Source organism: Sapajus apella, unplaced genomic scaffold (assembly GCF_009761245.1).
Source record: "Sapajus apella isolate SASKATOON/1434 unplaced genomic scaffold, GSC_monkey_1.0 scaffold695, whole genome shotgun sequence".
Classification (NCBI taxonomy): domain Eukaryota; kingdom Metazoa; phylum Chordata; class Mammalia; order Primates; family Cebidae; genus Sapajus; species Sapajus apella.
In genome coordinates this window covers 11,846-24,772 of record NW_022437621.1, presented here as the reverse complement: position 1 = coordinate 24,772, position 12,927 = coordinate 11,846, and the positions used below count along the sequence as shown (strand labels likewise).

At 55.7% G+C, this 12,927-nt stretch overlaps 1 pseudogene; it reads left to right on the top strand.

Moving 5' to 3' along the window:
- Positions 1 to 31: 31 nt before the first annotated feature.
- Positions 32 to 7,777, top strand: LOC116546231 (annotated as a pseudogene).
- The last annotated feature ends 5,150 nt before the right edge of the window (positions 7,778 to 12,927 follow it).

The window sequence follows — 12,927 nt, the reverse complement described above, 5'->3', positions numbered from 1 at the left end:
CCGTACCGCCGGGCGGGCGCTTCCAGGCGGGATGCCGTACCCCCGGGAGAGCCCGTCCAGGAGCACAAGTCGCTAGACAGCCTCGGGAGCTTCCACGCCGACATTCCCGACCACGGGCGCCGGGACTTCAGGAGCAGTGGTAGCCGCAGCTGCTGTGGAGGTCAGGGCTCGGGGCAGAGCCGGGAGGTGCCCGGAAGCCTGGCGAAGGGAGTGGGGGAGTCCAGGCCCCCTGCAGCCTCCTTCCTCTGGGCGCCCCGGAGTTGGGGGCCTGGAGGAGGGTCAAGGGGCTTTGAGGCATGGGTTTGGGGGACAGGGAGATGTGGGAGGGCCGGGTCAGAGAAGGCAGGAGGGGGAGGAAGTGCCCCTGCCGAGCCCCCTTTGGAGGCAAAAACTGAGCCCAGGCAGTGTCCTTCTTTTTAATGTTTATTTTTAATATTTAACAATTTTTTTGAGACTGGGTTTGGCCATGTCACCCAGGCTGAGGTGCAGTGGTGCAATCCTATCTTCAGAGCCCAAGCTGTCTTCTAGCAAGCTTTGCAAGTTAGCTGGGTCCCCCATGCCTGGCTAATTAAAAACAAACCACACACACACGAAAAAAGAAAAAAACTTTTTTTTTTTTTTCTTTTAAGGATATAGGGTCTCACTACGTTGCCCAGGCTGGTCCCGAACTCTTGGCCTCAAGCCATCCTCTTACCTCTTACAGTGATCTCCCAAAGCACTGATTACAGGTATGAGACACTCAAACATTCAGCTGACCAGAGTGACATGCACTGCACAGAGCTGGGTCTGGGGATCCGAGAGGAGGAGACAGTTTAGACATCCTGAGGTCAGCTGTACTGAGGCAGGAGAGTACCTTGGTTTCCAAGTTTCAGATAGAGACAGGACATGATATCGGGTTAAGGATGCCACCCCTGTTCCCCTTCTGACTTGGACATGGTCAGAAGAGATGTGGGGCTGATGTCTGGGCTCCTTTTGCCTTCTCTGCATCTTCTTTCTCTGACTTTGTGGCATTCAGTATAGGAGGAAGAAAGGAGAGGGCTGGGTGCCAGCATGAGCCTCACTCACAGTGTGCTAAGCAAAGCCCCCCCCATCCCCCAACCAGCCTTCCTCCCTGCCAGGCAGTGGGTCATCTGCCTCTTAGTCATAAGTCTGAATCTTCTTGCCTGGGGCTGGGATGTGGCCCTGGGCTCAGCCCTGTCTTGGGAGATACTGGGCCCCATCCACTCCGAGGAGGAATTCCTGGCCCCACTGGCCCAGGTGCACAAACCGCCCTGGCAGTTGACCTGTCACTTGCAAATTATCTGTCTGTTCCGCCAAGAGTCCTGCTATGTGTCAGGGCTTGTGCTAGGCCTGGGGGCACAACTGAGAAGCACGCTGGTTTCGGATCCCTTTGGGGGTCTACGAGCTGAGCCCGGCCCTTCTCTCTGCAGACGGGCCCCACCCTGGACATGCTGGTTCCCTCCACCTTCAACGACATCGACTAGGATTGGCGGCTGTGGCATTCTGTGGGCTGGGTGTGGTGTGAACTGGAGTTGACCCTGCTGGAGCGGTGGACTCAGGACCTGTGCACAAGAGGGGTGCTGAGGATTGGCAGTGCCCACTCCTATGCCATCATGGTCAGTGCGGCCAGGAGCAGGTAGGGCAGGTGGGTGGGCATTGTTGCTGAACAATATAGGACCTCTGGTTGCCAGCCACAACTTGTCTTCCTGGGGTGGGATGGTGGGGGGCCCTGCCTTACCCTGTCCTGGGGGCTGTGCCCTGTGTACAGGGATAGGTGGTCTGATCTACCCTGTTGGGAGGCTATTCTTCCCATGTGGCTGGCAGGCCTCTGAGCCCTATGCTGCAGGTTATGTGAGTGAGTGCCCCATAGCAGGGCCTCTCCTCATGCCCTGACCTGCCACCCCATCCCCATATCTCCGTGTCTGCAGTGGGTGAACGGGGTCGATGTGCTAGAGCATGAGGAGGGTTACCTCCCCTTCAAGGCCAACATCAGCAGCCTGGTCCAGGTGGGGACCCTGCCCTCCCACCTCCATGTCACTATCACCATCAACAACACACTCACCCCCTTCCCCCTACCACCAGGGACCATCTGCTACATGACCGACACATCCAAGTGGATACCATCCTGCCTCCACTGCCTGTACCCACCTTCCCGCTCCACCCTGTGGTCTTCCTGCTAGGGATAGGGTGGCCTTTGAAGATTGGAGGCCCTGGATCTGGGGAGGCTGTGGAGACATTCCAGCTGAGGCCAAAGGACCCAGGGCAAGGACCCAGCGAACCACAATTCTCCCACCCTAGATATCCCAAGGGTTACTTTGTCCAGAACACAGACTTTGACTTCTTCAACTTGGCAGGACTGCAGCGGTCTGTGCTTCTGTACACGACACCCACCACCTACGTTCATGACACCATCATGACTGGCATGGAGAAAGACAGTGGTAAAGGCTTCCGGTAGGATCCTTTCTCAGTCGGGCCCAGGGTGGCTCTGTTTGGAAAACTCTCCCAGGAAAAGGTTCTCCCAGCATCTCTAAACCCTCACAGGTTCCCATCCACCCATGAAGCTAAAATCCAGGCTGTCAGGCACTGGCTTCCAAAATCACCTGTTTGGCTGGCCTCACTTGGAGAAGAGGGGTCTGGTCTAAGGTCACACAGCTCAGGTTGGCAATCCTGTCCCTTCCCCACAGCGCTGCCCTCACTCCATCTCCCCTTGGTACACATCATGCTCAAGGAACAGGCAGCTTAGGAGGCACTCCCGTGGCCCAAGCTCCACCTGAGGCCCCTTCATGTGCCCCCAGGCTGAGCAAATAGCAGTGTTATCTGTCTGTGGTTTCACATTGAACTAATTATATATCCTAATCCTGCTTAACTGTATGCCTTGATGACCATCTCTCTCCATCCTTTAATGACCCTGTGTCCCCCGTGGCTCATGGGTGAAGGTGTGCTGGGCCCAAGATGCCCCCTCCCAGGGTGGGCTTCCAGGACTTAGCTACTGGACAGTGACAGTCAGCCATGAGGGATAGGGTGGGACCAGGGCAGGGGCTCTCCTGGCTGCTGATACCTGTTCACCTGACCCCCAGCGTTGCCGCCACCCCACTATAGGTGACTAAGGTGTGGGCCCAGAGTACCTTCAGACTCAACCCCAATGATGAGGACAGCCAATGAGCGCCACCTGAAGGTAAGACCCCTGCAGCCCCATCTCTTCCCTGGACACCCTTCTCCACCTGGCCCTGGGCCACTTTGAGCATTAGCATCATCATTTTGTTGACTTTGCCATTGGCAGACAGCAGCGGAGACCTCAGGACATGGGCCAGAAGCAGCGGCTCATGCCTATAATCCTAGCACTTTGGGAGGCTGAGGTGGGAGTTTCACTTGAGGCCAAGAGTTTGAGACCAGCTTGGGCAATACAGTGAGATTCTATAGCTACAAAAAACTGTTTTTAAAAAAAAAAAGGTCTCAGCAGAAATGGCGAGGGATTTGGGCAGGACCCAGAGCCCTGGGGTAGGGAGGGAGGTGGACAGGGCTAATGTTGGCACAGTCTATATGCCCAAAGGGTTGACCCCTGTGGGCATGTAAACTGTGACCCTGCGCCTCCCTTCATCTCCAGGAGTTCAGCTTATTGGCAAAACCGCAGGCAAACTGCACACAGGACACAGCAGGAATGATCAGGGGCGTCTAGTTCCTGCAGCCTGCTGCTCCATGCTGTCCCAACCTTGGGGAGCCCAGAGGGCAGTTAGAGCTCAGCAGGGTCCTGGCTACCTAGGGAAGCAGCAAGTTGGCCTCCCTGAGCACCACCACCTCCTCACACAGGTGTTTACGGACCTCAGGCTGTAGATGCTGCAAACCTGCTCCATGCTCTTGGGTCTCTTCTAGGAGCTCATCAGGACCATGGTGGAATGGACAGAGGTGTGAGTTCCCCAGGGACAGCCACAGGCCAGAGACAGGTGTGATGGCAGCCTTAACAGCAGATCTAGGTGGCAGGGCTGAACAGGGTGGGGGTGCCGGGCCCTAGGGGACAGGGACATCCCAGAACTCTAGGATCAAGGCAGAGCAGCCAGGAGTGGGGCATTTCCTGCAGGCCCCAATACTCGAGTCCATGCCAATTTAGCCCAGCAGTCAGGGAAGACTCACCCTTCGTGGGGCCTGGTGTGGTGGCTCACAACTGTAATCCCAGCATTTTGGAAGGCAGAAGTGGGAGGATCACCAGAGCTCAGGAGTTCAAGACCAGCCTGGCCAACATGGTGAAACCCTGTCGTTACTAAAAATACAAAAATTAGCTGGACATGGTGGTGTGCACCTGGAATCACAGCTGCGTGGGAGGCTGAGGCTGGAGAATCACTTGAACCTGAAAGGAGGAGGTTGCAGTGAGCTGACATTGCATCACTGCACTTCAGCCTAAGAGACAGATTGAGATTGCGTCTCAAAAAATAAAAAGTAAAAAGAAAACTCACCCTTTGTGGATTTGTGGGAAGAAAGCCAAAGCACTCTCTTGGCTGTGCCTGGAGCAGCCAGTCTCTCTCCCCACCCTGTCTGTGCCTTGGTCTCCCATCCCATATTCCCTGTCCCCACCCAGCCCATCTGGTGAAAGAGCCAAAGGCTGCCTCCTGCTGGCCTCATCCCAGGCTTTGGCTTCTGGGACCTGGTGTCTTTGGGTTTGGATTTGTTCCTTGCAGACCTGGATGGAGAGCTGCTGAGGAGTCACCATGTGTTGTCAGAGACCCCTCCTCTTCCTCAACTCCCTGTGACCCCTGTTTCTCAGACCTGGGGGGAAACAAGGGCACATAAATTGTCACCCAGGAGGTGGGGTGGGGCTTCTAGGAGGAAGTGTCTGCTACTGAGCATGTCTGCGACTGAGTTCAGGGTTTCTTTTTTTTTTTTTTTTTTTGTGAGACAGGGTCTCGCTCTATTGCCTAGTCTAAAGTACAGTGGTGCGATCTCTCCTACCTGCAAGCTCCACCATCTGGGCTCAAGTGATTTTCGTGCCTCCACCTCCCAGGTAGCTGAGATTACAGGTGAGTGCCACCACATGCAGCTAACTGTTGTATTTTTTTCCAGTAGAGATGGGTTTTGCCATGTTGGCCAGGCTGGTCTCTCAAACTCCTGAGCTGAGGTGATCTGCCCACCTTGGCCTGTCAAAGTGCTGGGATTACAGGTGTAAGCCACTGTGCCTGGCCTAAATTTCAAATTTTCAACTTTGTTTTTGAGACAGAGTTTTGTTCTTGTCGCCCAGGCTGAAGTGCAGTGGCACTCAGCTCACTGCAACCTCTGCTTCCTGGATTCAAGTGATTTCCTGCCTAAGCCTCCAGAATAGCTGGGGCTACAGCTTCATGCCAGGCCTAGATAATTTTTGTGCTTTTTAGTAGAGAACAGGGTTTCACCCTGTTTTCCAAGGTGTTCTCAATCTCCTAATCTTGTGGTCCGCCCACTTTGGTCTCCCTAAGTGCTGAGATTACAGGTGTGAGCCACCGCACCCGGCCACATTTTTAATTTTTTAAGTTGTCTTCAGAGACGATTTCTTGCTCTGTCACTTAGGCTGGAGAGCAGTGGCTCGATCATAGCTCACTGCAGCCTCAAACTCCTGGATTCAAATGATCCTTCCACCTCAGCTTTCTGAGTAGATTGGACCACAGGTGTGTACCACACCCTGTGAATTTTTAAAATATTTTGTGGAAACGGGTTCTCCCTATGTGGCTCCGTCTGGTTAAACTCCCAGTGTCAAGTGATCCTTCCCTCTTGGCCTCCCAGAGAACTGGCATTACAGGCTTGAGCTGCCGTACCTGGCCTTGAGTATGGAGTTTGTTTAGGGGATGGTGAAAATGTTCTTAAACTGGTGATGGTTGTACACTAGAGTGTAAGCTTTAAATGGGTGAATTATATATGAATGATACCTCAGCAAAGCTGGTTTATTTAAAACGAAAAAAAGGCTGGGTGAAGTGGCTCATGTGTATAATTCCAGCACTTTGGGAGGCAGAGGCGGGTGGATCACTTGAGGTCAGGAGTTCGAGACCAGCCTGGCCAACATGGTGAAAGACTGCCTCTACTAAAAATACAAAAATGGTGACTTGAATGAGGGGTAGGGTGTTGCACCTGCTTGGAGCGGCTCTTTATGAGCCCCAGCTATTTCCTGGGTCTGCAAACGAAACCTCCCATGGCCCAGTCATACCTGACACTGGCCGCCTCCCCTTTTCTGGCTCCCACTCAGAGATGCTGAGTGACAGAAGCTCAGGCTTTGGGTGTTCCTGGCAAAGCCTGACCCCAGGAGCCCCACAGCTCAGGCCCCGTGCATGGTTCACACGGCCACACTTCTGGCCTCTTTTTCCCTTGAGAGCAATTTTTCCCTGGGAGATCCTGGATCCCTCATTCAGGTGCAGTGCTGCAGGACAACACTTCTTTCAGGGGTGACCCAGGCCTTCAGGGTTCCAGTGTCACCAGCAGACCTTGCCCTAGCCTCCACCCAAGCCTCTGCTCCTCCTTTCCCACAGGGAACGTGATGTCCTCTTCCCAGGGTACAGCCACCTGCAGAGGGCCAAGCCCCTCCACTGGAGCCACTGGATTCTGAGGTGAGTTGAGTGAGGTGCAGTGGCCATACTGGAGAGGAAGACCCCGGCTGCCCTGACCCTCCGACCCCTGGCTTTCCACAGCCACACCATGGCACTGACCCGAGACTCTGAGCAGCTGCTGGAGGTGTGGAAGTGGATCAGTGTCCTGTCCCTGGGGAGGTGGGTGAGGCTCCAGTGCTCTGAGGGCCTGATGGGGGTAGCTGCTACATAGCCTTAGGGATTGACAGATGAGCTGGGAAGGGCAGAATGGGACAGAAAGTCAGGTTGTCTGCTCAGAGGGGTACCTTGCATGGAATCCCAGCTCTCAGTAAGATGGGGATGTCCAAGCCAGCGAATGTTTCTGAGCAGGGCCAGAGCTCTCCAGTGAGTGTCTTGGCCAGCCCAGCCCGCTGCCCTCAGCATGACATATGGGGACATTTGTCAGGAGACCAGGGTCCTGCACCCAAGGCGACTCAGTGCTTGGGGATAAGTGTTCTGAGGACACTTGGGGATAAGTGTGCACCCAGTTTGATTGGGCCAGGGAAGGTGCTGAGCTCCAGGTGGTTGCCCTGGCAACCAGAACTTGGTTCTGTTGGGGGTGTTTGTGGGGGGGAGGGGTGGTCTGCCTGTGAGGAGCCCTGGTCACCACGAATCCGTGTCCCTGCAGTGGGGTAATTTCGGGAAATCCCCTTGGTTGTGGATCAAGAGCTGCTCTGAGCAGGTGAGATGCCCTTTCCCTCCTCCCTAGGGGAAGTCACCCTCAGCACCCACCAGGACACAAAGCCACACCTGAGACCAGAAGGCAGGGGCCTATGGCTCCTGGTGAAACCTTCATTTATTGCCCACAGGCACTGAGGTCTTCCATGGTATGGGTGCCTGGTACCGAGAGACTCAGGGCTCCTGCCTTCCTCCTAGGACTATGCAAAAGATGCCTCACCCCAGTTCCCATCCTGCCTGCCGTGATCCTCTTTCCAGGAGGAGGGGGCTGGGCAGCCTGGTTGGGCGAGAGGAGGCCACTCCCTGTGCTCCAGCCCAGCCCTGCTTCTTCCCACCATCCAGAACTCCATTGGGACCATCACTCTCAACAACGTGGATGCCACCAGTAAGCGTAACTTCATGGGTGAGTCTTGGGGAGCCAGTCCCCTGGCCTGTGCCTCAATTTTGCCGCCAAGCCTTGCTTCTCTGTAGTCTCCTCCTACCCCTGTGTAGTCAGGATGGTTGTGGTTATGGTTGTACACTAAAGTGTAAACTAAGTAAGTAAATTGGGTGGGGCATAGTGGCTCACATCTGTAATCCAGCACTGGCCAACATGGTGAAACCCTGTTTCTACTAAGAATACAGTATTTAGCCAGGTGGGATGGCAGGCATCTGTAATTCCCCCTACATGGGAGCCAGAGACAGGAAAATCTCTTGAACCTGGGAGGCTGAGGCAGGAAAATCACTTGAACCTAGGAGGCCAAGGCTGCAGTGAGCTGAGATCACACTGGTGCACTCCAGCCTGGGTGACGAGTAAAACTTTATTTCAAAAAATAAAAATAAATAAATGGGTAGATTGTATGTGAATGATACCTCAGTAAATCTGGTTTATTTTATTTTGTTTTATTTTTTCAGACATAGTCTTGTGATCTCAGCTCACTGCAGCCTTCACCTGCTGGGTACAAGTGGTTCTCCTGGCTCAGCCTTCTGAGTAACTGGGACTACAGGCACGCATCACCACGCCCAGATAATTGTTTTGTGTTTTTAGTAGAGATGGGGTTTCACCATGTTGGCTAAGACGGTCTGGATCTGCTGACCTCTTGATCTGCCTACCTCGGCCTCCCAAAGTGCTGGGATTACAGGAGTGAGCCACCATGCCCAGCCAAACTGGTTTATTTAAAACGACAACAATAACACAAAACAGGCTAGGTGCTTGGCTCACATTTGTAATTCCAGCACTTTGGGAGGCCAAGGCTGGAAGTTTGTTTGAGCCTAGGAGTTTTAGACCAGACTGGGTGACATAGGAAGTCCCCATCTTTACAAAAAATGAAAATTTATATCGGGCATAGGGGCTCATGCCTGTAATCCCAGAAACTTGGGAGGCCAAGGCAGGTGGATCTCGACGTTAGGAGATCAAGACCATCCTGGCCAATGTGGTGAAATCCCATCTCTACAAAAAATACAAAATTAGCTGGCCATGGTGCTAGCTGCTCATGTGGCTGAAGCAGGAGAACCACTTGAACCCGGGAAGTGGAGACTGCAGTGGGCTGAGATCTCACCATTGCACTGCAGCCCGGCAACACAGCAAGCGAGGTCTGGGCTAGGGTCAGGGTGAAGACCAAGGTAGATCAGGGCCAGGTAAAAGGGGCAAGGCCAGGACCAGGGTGAGGTCAGAGCCAGGACAGGACTAAAATAGCACCTGGTCAGAGCCAGGCCAGGAGGAACACAGGGCCAGGGTCTGGGCCAGGGCCAAGGCCAAGGCCGGGCCAGGGACAGGGACAGAGACAGAGTAAATGCAGAGCCAAGGAGAAGGCAGGAACAGGGTGGGTCCAGAGCAGGGGCTGGACCAAGTCAGAACCAGGACCATGGGCAAGTCAGGGCCAGCACAGAACCAGAGCCAGAGCAGGGCCCTATATGTGAGCAGTGTAGCACAGGGTAGTGGGTAATTCAGTGCCTAGTCAGGCCTAGCCAGGAACAGCATGGGTCCAGAGCAGGGGCTGGACCAAGTCAGAACCAGGACAAAGTAAAAGCAGGGACAGGGCAGTGCAAGGCCAGGATGGGACCAGGGCCGAGGAAGGGCAGGACTAGAATATTACAAGGCATAGCCAAAAGCAGGGCAATGTAATAGCTGGGGTGGGACTAGGAACAGGGCCAGGTTATGGTGAGGCCACTACAGGGCCAGAAGAGAGTGTGACAGGGCAGGGCTAGGGCCAGGGTGAAGGCAGGGCCAGGGCCAAGGCTGTGCCAAGGGAGAGAGTGCTAGTGTAGGGTTAATGCAGGGTGAAGGGCAGGGCCAGGGCACAAACCGTGCAGGGTAAGATGGGGCAGTGGCATGACTTGTCTGTGGCAGGGACAAGTATAGTATAGCAGAGGGCCAAGGAAAGCCCAGGGAAGGAAAGGGCCATGGAGGCCTCAGGGCCAAGGCAGTTGCAGGGCCAGAAGCAGGGCAAGGCCAGAGTCGGAACAGGACCAGGGCCAAGTGAGGGTCAGGGCTATGGCATGATGACTGGCAGGGTGAGGGCCATGGGCAAGTCAGGGCCAGGACAGAACCAGAGCCAGAGCAGGGCCCTGTATGTGAGCAGTGTAGGGCAGGGTAGTGGGTAATTCAGTGCCTAGTAAGGCCTTGGCCAGGGCAGAACCAGAACTGGGACAAAGCCCAAGCTAGGGCAGGACCGGAGCTGGGTCATAACCAGGGAAAAACTAGGGGCAGGGCCACAATCAGTGACACGACAGGGCCAAGACCAGTACAGTGACATGACAGGGTCAGGGCTTGGCACAGGTGAAGGTCAGGACCAACACAAGACCAGGATAGAGCAGGGCTAGGGTAGCACAGAGCCAAGGCAAGCTAGGACCAGTACCAGGACAGGATAAGTAAAGGACCAGATGATGGCAGGGCAGGAACCTGGAAAGCCAGGGCTGGGATATGGACAGGACAGGGCCCATAAAAAGGGTCAGAAATGTGCCAGGACGATGGCAAGGCCAGAGAAGAGCCAGGAAAATGGCAGGGTCAGGGGCCAAGGCAAGAGGAGGGCCAGGTCAGAACCAAGCCAGCATAGATCAAAGGCCTTGGCCAGAGCCAGGCAAGGCCAGGGTAACGAAGGTCAGATCAAGATGAGAGCCAAGGCAGGACTATGATACATAGGGCTAAGGCAGGGCCAGAGAAGGGTAGGGCCAGGGCATTACCAGGGCAGAACAGGGGTAGGGCAGGTTCAGCACCATGTCATACCTGTGACAGGTTCAGGGACAGTTCTGGGCCAAGAGGGGCCAGGGCCAAGCAAGCATATGGTGGGTCCAGTGCCAAGGCACAGCCAGTGGGGACAAGGGCCACCATAGGGCCAGGCCAAGGCTGGGTCAGGGGTAGAGCCAGACAAAGGGCAGGGCCAGGGAGGTTCTAGGGTAAGGCAGGGCCAGTGCAGCACGAGGACGAGACAAAGGCAGAGCCAGTGCAGGATACAAACAGTGTAGGGCCAGGGCAGAGGTAGCACAGGGCATGTCTGAAAGCAGGTGAGGGCCATGGGATAGAAACAGGGTTAGGGAAAGCACTGGGCACAGCATGGCAGGGACAGGGCAGAGGAGGTCAGGTCCAGGACCAGGTCATGGACAGAGGAGGCAAGGTGTAAGCCCAGTGCAACTTCGAGGAGAAGGTAGCACAGGGTCTGGCCAAAGGCAGGGCAGAACCATAGCAGGGTCAGGACTAGGAGCAGGGCTTGGGAAAGCACTGGGCCCAGGGTATGGCAGCTCCAGAGCAGATGGGGGCACAGCAGTGACAGGGTAATGAGATGGACAGAGTGGTCCCAGGGCAGGGACAGGGCAAGGCCAGACATATCCAGGCCCAGAGAAGGCAGAGCCTGAACCAAGGCAGTGCCAGGATAGAGCAGGAACAGTGCAAGAGCAGTGAAGGGTGAGGGCAAGGCAAGGGCACAGAAGGGCAGGGCCATGGTAGGTCAGTACCAGGACAAGGGTAGGGACAGGGCCTCAAATATGGCAGGACAAGGGCAAGGTCCAGGGCTTGCTAGGGCAGGGCAAGGGCAAGGCAGGAGCCAGAGCCAGGTCATAGAGGGTATGGTGGGGCCAGTACAGGGCCAATTCCGGGTCAGGGCTATGGCATGATGAGTGGGGCAAGTGCCACGGTTGTTCCACGTTGTGCTAGGGCTGAGTGACATGGAGCCCTGACTGCAAAGACTGAGTAAGGGCCAGGGAAGGTCCAGGGCTAAGTGAGGGTTAGATCCAGGACAGGGCTAGGCCAGGATCAGGGAGGGGTCAGGGACTTGGAAAGACCACGACAAACCCAGGGCAAGGTTGGGTAACGTGATGGAAGTACCAAGTCATGGTAGGGCCAGATCAGCGCCAGCACAGAGCAGAGACGGACCAGGATAGTACAGGGCAAAGACAGGGCAGTTCCAGTGCAGGGCTAGGGTCCAGAACAGGGTGAGAGAAGCACTGGGGCAGGGCCAGGGCCAGGACTAGGACCAGGACCAGGACAAGGACCAGGACCAGGACCAGGAAAGGGCAATGTCAGGACCAAATTAAGCCACAGCAGGGCTAGGGCGAGGACAGTGACTGTGACAGTGTCAGGGCTAAGGTCAGAGTAGTGTACCAGGGTAGGGCCCAGGCAAATAAGACCTAGGACAGTGTTGGGGCCAAGCTAGGGTCAGGGTAAGAACTTAAGCAAGGAAGGGTCAGTGCCAGGGCTTGTGCCAGGGCCAGGGCAGAGGCAGGTCTGTGGCCAGGTTTAGGATATGGCTGGGACAGGGCCATGGCAGGGCCAGAACCATGGCAGGACCATGGTCAGGAGTAAGGGCAGTGGCAGTCAAAAGTCAGGGCTGGGGTCAGCTCTTGGCTAGGGACAGAGTGATGGAAGGCAGGCAGGGTCAGGAAAAAAGGGCAAGACTAGGAACAGGGCAAGATTAAGGCCAAGGTAGGACTGGGGTAGCACAGGGCCAGGCCAGGATCAATGCATGGCCAGGGGCCATGCCCTTGCTATGGACAGAGCAGGTCTCACAACAAGGCAGGACCAGAAAGGGGCCAAGGAAAGGACAAGGCCAGAGAAGGACCAGGGAAGAGAGGGGGCCAAGACTGGTCCAGGGACAGGGCCAGTGCAAGGGCAGGGCCATGGAGAAGGCAGGACCAGGGAAGGTCCAGAGCAAAGGCAGGGCCTGGGCAAAACCAAAACCAGGACAAAGGAAAGGTAGGGAGAGGGCAGGAGAAGGCCAGGTTAGGGCCATGGACAGTGCAGTAGAGGGATAGGATAGCACAGGGCATGGCCAAAGCAGGGCAGGACCATAACAGGGGCATGACTAGGAAAGGAGCCAGGGTAAGCAATGAGCCAGGTTATGGTGGGGCCACTACAGTGCCAAGATACAGGATGATAGAATAGGGCCATGGCCAGGGCAAGGCCATTGAGAAGCCAATGCCATGTGAAGGCAGAGAGGGCCAGAGCAGGAATGCAGGGTGAGGGCAAGGCCAGGACATAGAAGAGCAAGGGAAGGGCAATAGCAGGTTCAGGGTCAAGGCTTTGATAAGGGCAGGGCTAGGGTGGGGCCAGGACAGGGCTGGGATAGAGCAGATAACAGTAGGCTGGGCCAGGGCAGGACACTGCAGGGCCAGGCCGAATGCCAAGGGCATGCTCAGAGCATGGCCAGGTCAGAGGCAGGGCCAGGGAATGGCAGGGCCAGCATAGCAGAGGGCCACGGAA